The following is a 14,757-nucleotide window of genomic DNA, read 5'->3' as shown; positions in this document are numbered from 1 at the left end:
CTCCTTGCACGTGCTCATCTCGACTCGATGGATTTATGAGCTTGATGACAAGTGTGTATTTTGTATTGGATTGATGTACTGCAATTCTAGTCATGTGAACAAGCAATTAGCATTCCTAGTTATATGTGGCATGACGAAATACTGTACTACCAAGTTTGTATTGCAGTATCTTCAGTTTATGGGGTAGAGGGTGCTAAAATTGGATTGATTGAAGATGTAGTTTAGGTACAATTTGCTTGTTTTTATCAAAATTTAAGTTGATTGCAGTTCAAGGTGGCACAATCCTATCAGATGTTGTCATTTTGTCACAAAGAACACTGGTATTTGATGATTATTACCATAAGTACCACCATGTTGCAGGCATTGTGGTTACAAGTTTCACTCCAATTTTGATTGTTGTCTGTATGACTAGCAATCCGTTGAGCTGTCTATGGTTATCATTCAGATAAGGTGTCACAACTTTTAATTGCATGGGAACTTTGGGATCCATGGCAGATGGGCATTGTAAAAAAACGCATCTTGAGTCGGAAGGCTAGCTTGTCCTAATTGTGACCTTAATATGATGATTTTTTTTCCCTGCCAGATTGAGGAGAAATTAAATGGACATCCAAACCGGGGCCAATAATGGATGAGCTGGATGATGTCACAGTATCAATTTTAAATGGTATGTCATGTGTAGGTATGAAAAAATTTCCATTACTGTGATTTGTCCGCTAAGTAATTAAAATAACTGTATGCTGACACTGATTTCAAAAAGAAGTATTTTACAAATTTGAGACAAAATGTCTAAACTGAATTGCATTTACAATTAATTCTGATAACAGAAATTGGCACAAAACAAACTTGGTTTGACTTGTCAAGTTGAATTAAATTCATTAGTCAAAAAAATGTATGAGTTGTTAAGTTTAAAAGGTTTGTTAATGATTGGACTGTCTTTATAGCTGCCAACATCGATGAAGTCTTGCTCCACACCCTCCGTCGTGATGATTTGAGAGACCTTTTTCCTGGACCAGAACACTTTCTCAGGAGGAAAAGGATTTGGGCCCTTATTAGTGTAGATGTGATTGGTTACCTACTTTGCTCTGAAAACATCTAGCATAACACTTTTTTTTTTCTTTTTTCCTAATTGTGTCTTTTGTTTCTCTCTTGTTCATAATGTTTTGGATCTGGTTTCCTCTCGGCTGAGAATTCCACCGTACCAGACAAGGCTGCCCCGAATGAAGCCAGGAACTGTGTCTTCACCAGGAGGAACATCTTCAATCTGTCCTCAGACATCCACTCCTTTGGTGAAAAGCAGCCCAAAGAGGACCCTACAGCTTCCTGCTCCTCCACAATACTGTATGTTGTCTATACTAGACATGGGCAAACCCCAGCCCGCGGGCCACATCCGGCCCGCTGCGTGTCTCTGTCCGGCCATGAGATTTTAATGAAACAGGGTAACAAAGGCATAAACAAATCTTTATTTTATTTTTGCCGACATAACTATAGACATATGAAACACAGATTACCAACGTATATGAGTGTATGTATCTATATTATATATATATATATATATATATACATATATATATATATGTGCATATGTATATGTGTGTAATGCTAGAGATAGCTAAGACACGAGTGTGCCATAGTAACCCCCCAACACCGCACCCCCCAACGAAATTCTCTCTCTCTCTCTCTCTTTCTCTCTCTCTCTCTCTCTCTCTCTCTCTCTTCACATATATATATATATATATATATATATATATATATATATATATATATATATATATATATATATATATATATATATATATATATATATATATATATACATATATATATATATATATATACATATATATACGAATGTATGTATTCAACACACACTATCTATCTATCTATATATCTATCTATCTATCACCCGCGAAATAGCGTTTTGACCGTGATCTATCCATATATCACGTTCAACCGCGATGTAGAGGTATGTCCCAATGGAGTTGCCGTATCGGGCAGTCACTACGCCCAGAACGATTCTGCACCCGGACTAATTCTGTACCTACCTACAACCCCCCCTTCCGTGGCCCGCCGACTCGATGCAGGTCTGTCATGTGGCCCGTTGCTAAAAAAGTTTGCCCACCCTCTATACAGACAGTGAGTTGGAGCAAGCTCGTAAGCACTACTTCCAGATGGCCCGCACTGCCAGTGAGGGGAAATGTGTCATGTTCAAAGAGCTGAGATGCAGGCTGGTGAGAAACACTGTCACCAGCATGATTTCTATCTTGAGAGCCAGTCAGCAAGGAGAGGTGGTCTTGTACCCTTCTAAGCATGAAGTCACTGCAATGTCTCAAAGACTAGTGGAGTATTATCCCATGCTGAAGGATTAAGACAAAACAATGAAACATGTAAGTGATTATATTATTTTGCGCACTTAGATTTTGAAGCGTGTGGTTATTTTTGGCTGATACTTTTTTTTATCTGTGTATGTTCACTTTCCATCTTTATTTGTTCTTTCAATGAGTGAAATTTTATTTACCAAGCGAGCACTTACAAGAATCTTCACAAGAGATTCACCAGAGAGGTGCCACAAGAAGAAAAGGCATCGCATTGACTTCTCAGCAAGTGACCAAGAAGAAGATCATGATGCAGACTCAATTGGTGGATCAACAATTATTTTGTGTCACACACCAGGGCGCAGTTCTGATAATGGCCACACTTCACGTAAGTAGAAACATGTCCATTTTAATAATAATGATAATGTATGAAAGCTAGGCAATGTTATGATAGTTTTGGATATCATGATATATCACAGGCATTTTTACATTTGAATTGTCATTTGATATATTTTGATGCTCCAAACAATTTCATCCATTTGACTGATTTACTGATTTGTCTCCTCCATTTCATCAGCCAAAGATGGTCTGACAGCACAGGCCAGACATTATCAGACCCTGCAGGAGCTGTACAAGAAACCAAAACCCAACCAAGATGCTGTCTCCCAAATTCTTGACCTGCAGTTTCAAGCAAGAAGATCCTTCATTGATAGTGATGTTCTGAAAGAACAGGACAAGGCCAACAAAGATCCTGGATGCATATCCATGTGTCAAGGATCTTTATCGTGTAAGTGATTAACTTGTTTTGGTTTATGATGAAAAGTAAGCATTTTTGCAGATTTTAACATTGACTTGCATTATAGGTGATGAATGAGCTGCGGCGCATTCTGGATAAGGGCAACAGAAAATTCATTGATGAACTAAAAAAAGAGATGGGAAGACTTCTGCACCAATGTGTAATTTTATGGTGTTTGGAAAAAAAATGAAGTGATGAAGCCACGCATAACGCTGGATGTAGGTGAGTCATTTTGCTGTGTCTCTAATTGACTGTGTAGCTGTTTCCTTGGACATAGGATGGTTTATGTTGCGCTGAATGAATAGATGCAGAATGGTAATACTCTTCATGCTGAAAAAATAAGATTTTTTTTGTGATCAACACAAACCTAATAAGACTCATTTTTAGGAAGACTAACTTTGAACTCAAAGTTGATTTGTTCTATTCCAGTGGAATATTCCATCGCGCTGCTCAGGGCACTCCCCACACTCTTTCCTTCACCAAGTCCACCACCGAAGAAGCTGGGACATGCCAGTGAGGCACTGCTTCATGTCATTCAGGTGAAAGTTTGTTCGCATTTTCTCACATTCAACACTTCATAGTTCCATGCATGGATGTGGCGTTTCCTTCTTCTTTTTCTTTAGCCAACTGAAGATCCCACAATGTACTCGCAGAAGAGGTCTTTCTGCACCACTGTGTTGCTGTTTGATGGGACCCGCTGTCTCATCTGTCTTGGAGCCACGGAAGACTTGAGTGACGGTGTGCTTCATCTGATGGGTTACTACTATGCCCTGCACCTCACATATCCAAAAGTGTGTGGCAACCCTTCTCTCTGTCATTCAGACAGAAGTGCTACAGGACACTATCCATGAGTGAGACACCACAGCCTCATACAAAAAAGACCATGGCAGAATGGAAAGATTTTATTGGGGAGTAGAGCTGTGTACTCGGCATCGGTAGTGATACACTCCCCTGGTAGTTGTAACTTGAGGGTGGGTGGAGTCTGTTGGAACAAACATGTTATCAGTGGTGATAGGAACACAACACTATATGCTGTCCCCATACTGTTTTTGTGTCAGGGAATCTGAATCAATGTTCAATAATGATGACGGTGAATATTGTAACAACAAAACATTACTTGCGTTCTAGAAATGATTGCTTGAGATTGTTTTAAGATGCAATGCCTTAGTGACGTTTTTATTACAAGGCAGTGAAGGCACTGTCAGCAATTTAAGTGAATAAATAGTTGTTGACAATATTAATTCTGTTTGCTGAATTATTTTTTTTGGGGGGGGAGTGGGCGTAGGGGGGGTGGATGCTTTGTCTCATTTTTAGAAAAAAAAAGCTAATATTGTGAACACTTAAATTAAGAAGAATTGCACTGTTAGTAGGTCTGGTTTTAAGATCTTTTCATTCAAATTAAGAAAGAAGCAAACGTGAAAAAAGAATTGAGAAGCTAGTATCAAGTTTATTTGACTTAGTACAGTCCTTGGAATGAGTGCTTTACTGTTTATTTCAAGAGTTTTTCCATTCTTCAAATGCCTAGATATATCGTCTTATTTTAAGAAATCTTACCAAGTCTAAATATCTTACTGCATTGGCAGATAATTTGACTTGTTTCTAGCCTGTTCTTTCTCAATTTAAGTGTTTATTTCTTAGATATATTTTGCAGTGTGTGGACACCGAGGGGAGCTCTAGAATTGGCTCATTCAACCGACCAACGAGCCAATCAGCAGCGGCGTCACAGGCCCTCCTCCTTCTTTGTTCTCTCTCTCACTTTGACTTCTGCACTGGACAGCCAGGTTTGTGGAGGGAAGGTTGGAACAAGGTAAGGACGGGGTACCCCATATATTCATGTACGTAGAGTCACTAAGTCTTAAACTCACCAGGTTTGTATCGCTTATCGATAACCCTAATGCCATACAAGTCTATGAGGGTCAAAGGTCAACTTTGTCCTAGGGACATGGAGCCACTTTCAGGTTCATCAGGATCCTCCAGGACACACCCATGCCAAATTTGGGGCTTCTAGCCCATGAAGAACCCCAAAACCCTCACTCTAATTCCAGCCTCATCGCTAAACCCTAATGCAGTGCAAGTCTATGAAGGTCAAAGCTCAACTTTGTCCGAGAGACATCAAGTGTTTTTTCATGAATCATTCATAAATGTTAAGAGTTTGCTTTGTGGAGAATTCACAATAAAAATACATTGACACTGTCAAGATGGACTCAAGCACTATGATTGAACTATACTGTATTTTTAGAGTGATGTGAAGCTTTTGACAAGCGCTGCGCAAAGGAGGCCCATTTGTTTTTGTTTTTTTGAAGGGGGCCCAAAATTCCTGGCGGCGCCCCTGAGCGGGCATCTCCAGCACTAAGGCAGTGGAGCTGCCGGCCACGAGAGAAGAATTAACCAGTCCATTGAAACCATTTGTTTGGTCTAGTGAGTGGCAACAGTCCTTTGAGGATCTTAAGTGCCTTCTCAGCTGTAACCCTTTCGTGTCTGCTCCAAATTTTTCCTCATTGGCTAGAAGCCCCAAAACTAGCGTGGGCGCTTCTTGGGGGCTCCTGATGAAAAAGCAAGTGGCCCCATATCTGTAGGACAAAGCTGAAATTTCACCCCATAGACTTGTATGGCATTAGGGTTAGGGTCCAAGAGTACACATACACATTTTCTTTTGCTTTATTGATTTAAGCTCATCGTCTCCAGCTGCAAAGGTACAGAAACCTTTCTGTGTTTTGATGTCGTGTGTGAGAAAACATCACTTTTTTCTGTAAACTTGTGTTATCATTGTCCTTCATTGAAAATGACACAATCTTTCATTTCATTGTTCAGATGCCGAACACCAAGGCATTCCGTCGCTCTCTGGCCATGAAACGACGCCTGGAGCAAAAACGGGATTGGACACCTTTTCCACCTCGGAAGGACTTTGAACGTCGTGAGTACTTCCACGTTCATGATTTCATGTTCTGCCTGTGTTGTTATGTTGTATTCCAAATAAATCTTACAAAAACATATTTAGATTTTTCTTTTTTGTCAATTTACACAGGGCGCGGTACTGGTCAGCGACCTGGGTGCGAAGATGGCCCGTTTTGCTCCTGACTGACAAAACAGTGCAAGTTCGTTCTTAAGGCCCAGCAACCAGACAAGAAGGTATGGGTCGTGATTTTGTCACAGTGCAACTTTTTATTTTAAAAATGAACACTTATCCTAAGTTGACTCTGATTTCCTCTCCTCTTTTTTTTATAGACAGTCCCAACAGCTGTTGAGACTGCATTTCACACAGACATCCCGTCCAATCCCGTGTGGTTCAGTGAGGCTAAGGCTTAATCTCTCCTGTCCTGTTTGTGGGGGCGCTAATCCCGTAAGAGTCAAGTAGGCGTAAGCAGCGGCCGGTGAATAAGACGAGTTAACAACGGAAGAGCACATGCAAGAACGGCGGAAAATACCAACAACGGAAAACAAATCAAAGACCCACCCGCAAGTTACCACTCTAAAGTGTGGACCCACTTTGGCTTTTACGAGACGGATGACGGGAGGAAACTTCATAAAGAATATGCAATCTGCAACAACTGTTTTGCGAAGGTAAAATACAATGGCAACACTACGAATCTGCAGAGCTGCCTCGTTCGCTATCACCCGTCCCGTTTTTCCCAGAATTGTTTTCTTTTTTCACCACCTGTCCCGGGAAAGATAAAATCTCTCCCGGGACACAATTTGTCCCGTTTTTTATGGAAAATGACAAAACCTCATTTAATTTCCGTCTGTGGTCTAGATAGGGTTGCCAACCCTCCCGTAAAATACGCGATTGTCCCATATTTGGCAACTAAAAAGCCTGTCCCGTAATGAACTGATGGGGGACGCACTTCACTTTTTCCCGTATATTTTGGGGACGCGGTTATTTATTTATTTATTTTGTCTACATCATTTTTTTTTTATTGATTTTTAGAATCGGGGCAGTGAAAGGATTTTTTTCCCTCTCTCATCTTCCCGTCGGTTTGTATATCCCAAGTCCCCAAGTTGAGATAAGACAAGTTGCTACTGACTTTACATTACCAGAAAGCACTGTCCTTGTTTACATGAAAGTTATTAATGTTCATGCACTTTAATATGTTTGCTTGTGCAGTGCACGTTTGTTTGTACATTATACAAAGTTTTGGAATAAATGCAAGATCACAGGCATTTTCCTTTTTATGGGTATTTTTTTCTTTTTCAGTCACATATTGTGACGACCCTGTCTCTATATAACTTGTTGTGGCTCCCAGCTGTTTTCCCATTTCTAGGTAGCGGTGGATGTGGGTGTGGCATCTTCCAATTAGGACACCTGTGCCGATGCCCCCCGCAGGATAAAAGGCCGACTGCGTGTGCCGCTCGGTCTCTTCCCCATTCTCCATCCAGCAGCCATGGGTATCTGGCCGACTCTCAGCTTCTTCTGTTCTGTTTTGCACCTGACAACACCCCACATCCTATTATTCACTCATCCACACTTACATTACTGATGAATACTGACAAACACACACCATATATTTCATTATTTTGCTTACAATTATCTATTTTGTTATAATAAACCTTTTGATTAATTGCAATCCGCAGTGTCCCTTCCGTTATTGTCATAACTCTTGAGCCGGGTTATGACAATATCGTCTGCAAAATTTCGAAGATATCGAAGATATCGTGTGTCGCGATGTTGTCATTATCGTGGGCCAAATATCGTCACAGTATCGAATCGTGGGTTAGCCGTATCGCCCCACCCCTATTATCAACACAAGATCACATATGTACAGTACATGTACAGTTTAATTAGTGTGTTACTTTGTTTATGAATTAATTTCTTTATGTTCTTCCAGATGTCCAGCCTGAGACGTCGATCAGCACGCGTTGCCTCAAAAACCAAAACAAACAAGTGACATGTTGGTATTTGGGATATGTGTATTTCATTGTGTGCATCTTTGTGATAGGACAATAAATGCAGTTCTTTAAACGTTACTTTGTGTCCTTGTATTTGCAGGTGTGGGCAACACGTTCAACTGTCCACATGACTGAGTCTGCCTCCAGCAATGTCACAGCAGTGCAGCAGGTTTGTACTTATTCATTTCCACTTCATCACCTGTGTGTGTTTTCTAGGCTTTACACCGATCTTATCGGCTGTATCGGATCGGCCGATATTTGGCATTTTTAGAAACGTTCATGATCGGGCGTCATGTCATGAATCACCGATCAATGACGTCATGGTCGTGTTGAAACTTTTTTAATCTGTCTCATTTCCTCCAAAGTAGTTTCACAGCATCGACATGTTTATTTGTTTGTATCCGAGAGCTAATGATTCATGATTCAAAAACCTTCATTTTCGTCTTCGTGCCTCTTCCTGTTTTGAGTACTGTCGCTATGTGACGGACAATAAAGTTTCTTTGAATCTTCACGACAGCAACATCCATGGGCGACACAAACAAACGTGTCGGGGGTGTGGAAGTTTTTCAAAGTGAGAGAAACAGACATAGCACAAGCTATCTGCAATATATGCAACGCCTCAGTACCTAGCGGGGGAATTTTGGCAAAAAATTTCAACACCACAAATTTAATCAGGCACTTGGAAAAGATACACACGGAGGAGCATGTCGAGTTCAAGAAACACGCGGAGAAAGAAAAAGAAAAGCAAACTGTGAAACCGATGCTAAAGCAAACAACTTTAGACGGCGCTCGTGAGAAGTCAAGGGGTGTACAGAAACAAGTATTTATTGCCCCTAACGTGATCTGATTTTTTAAACTCACTGATCGGTGATTGGCACAAAAATCGTGATCATGTAAAGCCTAGTGTTTTCCTTTCTATGTTTATTGGCATAAAATCACATCTTTCTTATTTTAATCAGGTGGAGGCGACGCCACAGATGACCAGAGCTGTGCCCGTGGTTCCTGTGGCTCCCGTGGTTGCCAGCACCAAGCCAGAGGAGGCCAGCACCGTCCAGGAGGCAACACAGAAGATCAACTAAGCTAAGGAGGCTTTTCTTTCTTCTTCTGTTGCCTCTGACTGCTCCGCTCGTTCTACGCCTCGCACATGTGATTTGTGATCCATCATCAGTTAGTACTAGTGAAGATGCAGTGGCAGATCATGGCACTGGTATTAGATTAGCCAAGGTTCTGCATGGTTCTTTTCATCAAGGCGAAACCGGTCACGGTTTAAAATTCCAGCACCAGCTGGCAACAGTGAGTCACTTCAGAAGAGCAAAACTCCTCACTTTGACATGGATAATTCTGACGTAGAGTTTGTCAGTGCTGTGACCAATGAAGAGTGTAACTTCTCTCCCCTTGATGTTGATGTTTGTTTAGACCTTCGCAAAAACTTGAAGATTCATTTGGACCGTGCGAGTTTTCCAATTTCTGATTGCAAAGGCCCATTAGGTTCGCCGTGTACAAATGAGAATGTAGAGGCTGATGGAAACTGCTTCTTCAGAGCCATCAGTCAAGCTGTGACTGGTTTATAGACACAGAAGTGGAAATTCAGGTTGCAGCAGATTGTTTACGATTAGATGTGTACACTTTTATCGATGGTCATGGGTTGAAGTACAGCTCTTGCAAGAAACAATTCTCACATTGTATATATTTATGGATGTATTTGTTTTATATGGAAGCAGTTACCATAATCCAAATTAAAATAAGAATATAATAACAGAAATGCTTTTTCATTTTAAGAAAGAAGCTGCATTATTTGACTCATAATTAAAATCATTAATAAATATTCCTATATGCATTTTCATTTTCTTATTCGTGTTGCACCTTTTATGACACAATCAAACTTTGAGATTGCGATTTCGTTTTCGAGTTGTGGTAACTCTTGTGCAGGGCAGGACCACGAAAATTAAAAAGCAATGCCCTCAGTTTTCTTTTTGATTGTGTCATAAAAGGTGCGACACGAATAAGAAAATGAAAATGCATATAGCAATATTTATTAATGATTTTAATTATGAGTCAAATAATGCAGCTTCGTTCTTAAAATGAAAAAGCATTCTGCTATTGCTTTTTCATTTTTGAATTTTACATTTCATATTGAATTTTGGTAACTCTTTGCTGGTGCATGTTTTGAAAATTAAATCTCAAATGTGTTTTCCTTCATTTGAATTAAGTACAAGAATGAGCAGTCATGAATAAGAAAATGAAAATGCAGTTTGGATTATTTATTAACGATTTTTTTTATGAGTCAAATAATGCAGCCACGTTCTTAAAATGAAAAAGCATTTCTGCTGTTGCTTTTTCATTTGGATTATGGTAACTGTCTGCTTCCACACTCCAGTGGTTCTGCACATTAGTATAAATAGAGTGATTCTCTATCATGACATCACAGGACGGCGGCACACTGACTCATTCCATGAACCTGGACACTGATGATCCAGACTTTGGACCAGATGAGCCAACAGGCCACAGTGGAAACGGGTCAGAACATGGGACTGGCTGCTGAAAGTATACAGGTAGGTGGCGCTGTCATCCCAAGTTGTGTGGTGTGGAGGATCGGGGCCAAAGTTCCAGATGCTCACAGATGTGACTGTGGATTCAGGAGGAGTGTTTGAAGGCTGGACTCCCAACAGTGATTGGCTGCTGAGGACCTCTCAATCACAATCAGTTTTTTTAGTGGCTGTGAGATTGAAAGTGAGATTGCATTGTCCAGGGAGGAGGACAGCAGTCAGTCATGTTTCACCTCCAGTCAACACGCAGTGGTTCACATGATGGTCCAAGAGGCCTACAGACCTACACAGAGTCTGGATGTGGCAGCACAGTGGCATCATTGTCTTTGTTGTGTTGTTTGGTCATTGTGATCCAATGTAATGTGAGAGAAGGACGAGTGCAGTTCTATTGGAGTGAGTTGCTTACAAATACAGATCGCACGATTTCTATCCCAATTGTTAAGTGGGAAAGAGACATGTCTCTCCAGCCTCACTCTAATTTCTGGAGAACAATCTGCCTGAACACCTTTTCACTGATAAAACAACCTATTCTACAATTAATACATTTTAAAGTACTCCACAGGATCCACTACACCGGGCAGCGGATGTTTCAGATGGGCATGACCGCCTCTCAGACCTGCTCACACTGCACAGTTAATGCAGGGTTGGTGGGGGGTCGGGGGTTGGGTGGGTGGTGCTCCGGGGGGAGGGCTGGTCCGTCCCTGTGTCTGGGGACTGGCGCTGGATCGTACGCGGTGGGGTCGCATGCCTGGGGTGGGGCTGCGCGTTCGCCGGCTAACGCTCCTGTGTGCCCGCGTGGTGCGGTGCGGTGGGGGGGCGGGCCCCCTTTGGCTCCTGGATCCCTGTGGTGTCCCCGGCCCCGATGTCGCTGAGGGGACGCCCTGACCGGGAGTCTCCCCTGGTCACATAATAGGTGTTTTTTAAATGTTTTTTTCCCCTAAATTTTTAATTTATTTATTTATTTTCTTCTCTTTCGGGGGATTTGTGTCTTGGGTGATCGCTGCCCGGCCTTCTGGCCTTAAGACCCTCTCCAATCTTAATGGCATTATAGACACTTTGGAACTGGGGGGGTGGTTCGTGCACTGCGGCCGCCGCCCTGCTCAGCAGCAGTGTGGTTGCCCCAGGGCCTTACCACCCCTCCATTTTAAACGCACCATAGTTCAACACACCAGCAAGTTCACATATACACACACTGACACCCCTACACACAGTGGGGTCGGCCTGCTAGCGGGGGCGGGATCCAGCATCTTTCCCACTCTGGATGGGCCCTGTGCAGTCCGGTGCCCCTGGGGTGCGAGACCGGCTGGGCCTATGGGGACCTCGCCACTTGCAGCGATGCGCCATACTGGGTCCGTAGGGGGGGGGCCTCTGGGTGCCCGGGCCTGCCTTGGGTACCGATCCTCCCGGTGGGTGAAGGGGCTGGGTCCTGTCATGGGGATGAGTCCGGTCTCGCTTTCCCTGGGGGGGCCCCGTCCAGAGGACGGGCTCTGCTGTCTGTTCGCCCCGGGTGGTGTCCCTTCTCCTTGGGGTATCTGCCTCCCTGTCATCTTGCCCTGGCTCCTCGTGGGGCGGGTGCCCTCCGGTCCGGGGGCCTGCTGCTCCGGGCCTCTTCCTGGCCGGCATTGCGGCGTGTGTGCCGTGTCCGGCCCCCCCCCGGGCTCGTCGCTGGCGTGGGGCGGTTGCGGCCTCGGAGGCCGCACTAATTGGCAGCCTACTTCCAGTGACGTACTTAAACACACCCACTCCCACATTCAGGTACACACACCACCACATCCACACACACACACACACACACACACACACACACACACACACACACACACAGGAGCAGCAGCTCTAATTGGCTGAGAGCTAGATATCTTCTTATCTTACTGGGTGTAAATTAATCTGTCCATTTTTTAAATGTCGAAATTTAACATTTGGTTTCTATTTTTTCAGATATTATTTCTGTCAAATTCATTTGAATCGACAGAAGAAGAAAATCTTTGTGTAGTTCAAACTTTGTGCGTCTTTGTGTTCAGTTTTTCTGCTGTAGTTGTACTTTTCTTTTCATTCCAGATGAATTCCACTCAATTTCCTTTTCAAACCTTGTAGGTGTTGAGTGAGCTGCAGCGCCCCCTGGCTACAAGTTTAATACTTTGACTCTGCCGACCGAGGTAAAAAACCAACAAACTCTGACACTTTGCTGAGGACCTCCTGGAGGAGCTGAAGGTGCAGAACCTTCTCAGGCCTCTCTGAGGAGGAACTTGCGGCTGTCGGTCCTCTGCTGCACCCTGCTGGTCACACAGGCCTCTTACACCTCCGTTTGTCTGTTCAGCACATATTCAATTTTTTAATGGCTCTATAAACGTCACTGATGAGACGATTTTATGATTCCTGCAGTTAAATTTTTTTTAATTCCAAATCTGCAAAAACCTTCTGATCAATGAAGACAGAGTTGATTAAAATGATTTCAAAATTGACCCGTTTGAGAAAAGCTGCACTGTGGCATTGTTTGCATGTTGTTTTAGCTCTCAGTGGCTTCATTTCGCATTTTTCTTAAACGCTTTCGTTTAGTGGTCCATTGTGGTCAATGGGACACTGAACATCCGATTTGTGTGCCCGAGTTTTAAGAGGATCAGGTGCGGACATTTTAGCATTTAAATTATTATGGCTTATTACCATAGGTACGTAGTACCTCACCTGTCCGTTCTTTTTACAGTGCTTCCTGAACACCTCACCGGCACACTACAGCCGCCTGCGAGCACAAAGCTGCGCAGAGCCTCCTCGTTGTTCTCCTCACCTGGAGGACGCTTGGTGATCAAGACCTGTGGCCCAAAACTTGGTCCTATAAGATAAGTGCAGGAACACTGCCGCTTCGCCCGCACTTGATTGTGCTAGCCGCCCTGTACAGACGGTCGATGGTGCATGTTGCTTCCGTCCCGCCTTTGTTTTACTTGTTGTTTTTCCTCGTTTGCTTACGTCGCCACTGCTGACCCTCAGACAGCAGACGTTACACTATCAAGTCGCCGGTCCAGCTACAGTGGTGTGTGTGTGTGTGTGTGTGTGTGTGTGTGTGTGTGTGTGTGTGTGTGTGTGTGTGTGTGTGTGTGTGTGTGTGTGTGTGTGTGTGTGTGTGTGTGTGTGTGTGTGTGTGTGTGCGTGTAATTGCATTGTTTGTTTGTTTTTCTTGCTATTTCAGTACATGTGACAGATTTTAGGGAACTTTTAGTAACCAACTGTTTATCTTTTCTTTTGTAGTCGCTGAGAGCTGCTGGTGGTGGCGGTGTCCCGGGTGGTGGGCCACTTCGCGTGCTGTGACCCGGGATTGTGGTTGTTTTCTTCTTCTTTTTTTGCACTTCACTTTCTTTGCAGGTGTGTCACGTGTGAGTGGGGTGTTCCTTGTTTTCTTTGGTTCCTCCCCCGTTTGGCCCCCTCATCGGTTAGCCTCAGTTTCTACACCAAGAATAAGGAGCTCAGTAGCTCCGTTTTAAGTGTTGGGCTGTTTGTTCCTTTTATTTTTAAATGTTGAATAAAAGTTGGTTTGATATTTTAAACATTCTGAACCACGTCTCCTACTCCTTCCTCGTAGAACTTACCTGTGTGCCTAATTATTACTTTTGTGTTTAGTAGAACTCCCTGGGTGAAATTCCCAGGGTGGCGTTGTCGGTTCCTTTTCATTTTGTTAAATTCCCAATATTAAATCTTGCTTTATCAGATAGCCATAACCACTCTCATCGCCACAGGATATTTGAGTCAACTGAGTCAAACTGTCGTGTCTACTTCCCAGTCTCAATAAAAATGTTCACTACTGCTTTGTGCGAGCTTCTTAAATGGAGGTTTGTCGGGTTTTTCCCTTTTTAGAAGCAAGGCACATATTTTGTGTCTTTCCACCACAAGACATTGAATTTTGTCACTCTCTTCGTCGTATTGGGAAAAAGTGGCATATCGGACTTTCCCGCCGCGAGTCGCTCGTCAACATACTGCTGTGAAAGAGGGGTGACGTCACAGAACGCGAGGTGCATTTAGGTGCTGCTGCGTAAAACGAAAACATTTTCCTGGGCAAATATTCATTTGACAGACGTAAACGAAGTGAAATATGACTTCAATTTAAGTTTGTTTTAGTTTGTTTTTATAAACACACAAAAAAGTTTGAGTTAGTTATCGTTTTTGAAAAAAGTTCTTGACTTCTACTTTAGAGATATTGATGACGAGTTGTTGTATATAAACAGTGTGACTA

Source organism: Nelusetta ayraudi, unplaced genomic scaffold (genome assembly GCF_046127955.1).
Source record: "Nelusetta ayraudi isolate G7.1 ecotype Tasmania unplaced genomic scaffold, CSIRO-AGI_Nayr_v1 ptg000045l, whole genome shotgun sequence".
NCBI classification, from domain to species: domain Eukaryota; kingdom Metazoa; phylum Chordata; class Actinopteri; order Tetraodontiformes; family Monacanthidae; genus Nelusetta; species Nelusetta ayraudi.
The sequence above is the reverse complement of the archived record's forward strand: the minus strand, read 5'-3'. Positions refer to the sequence as shown.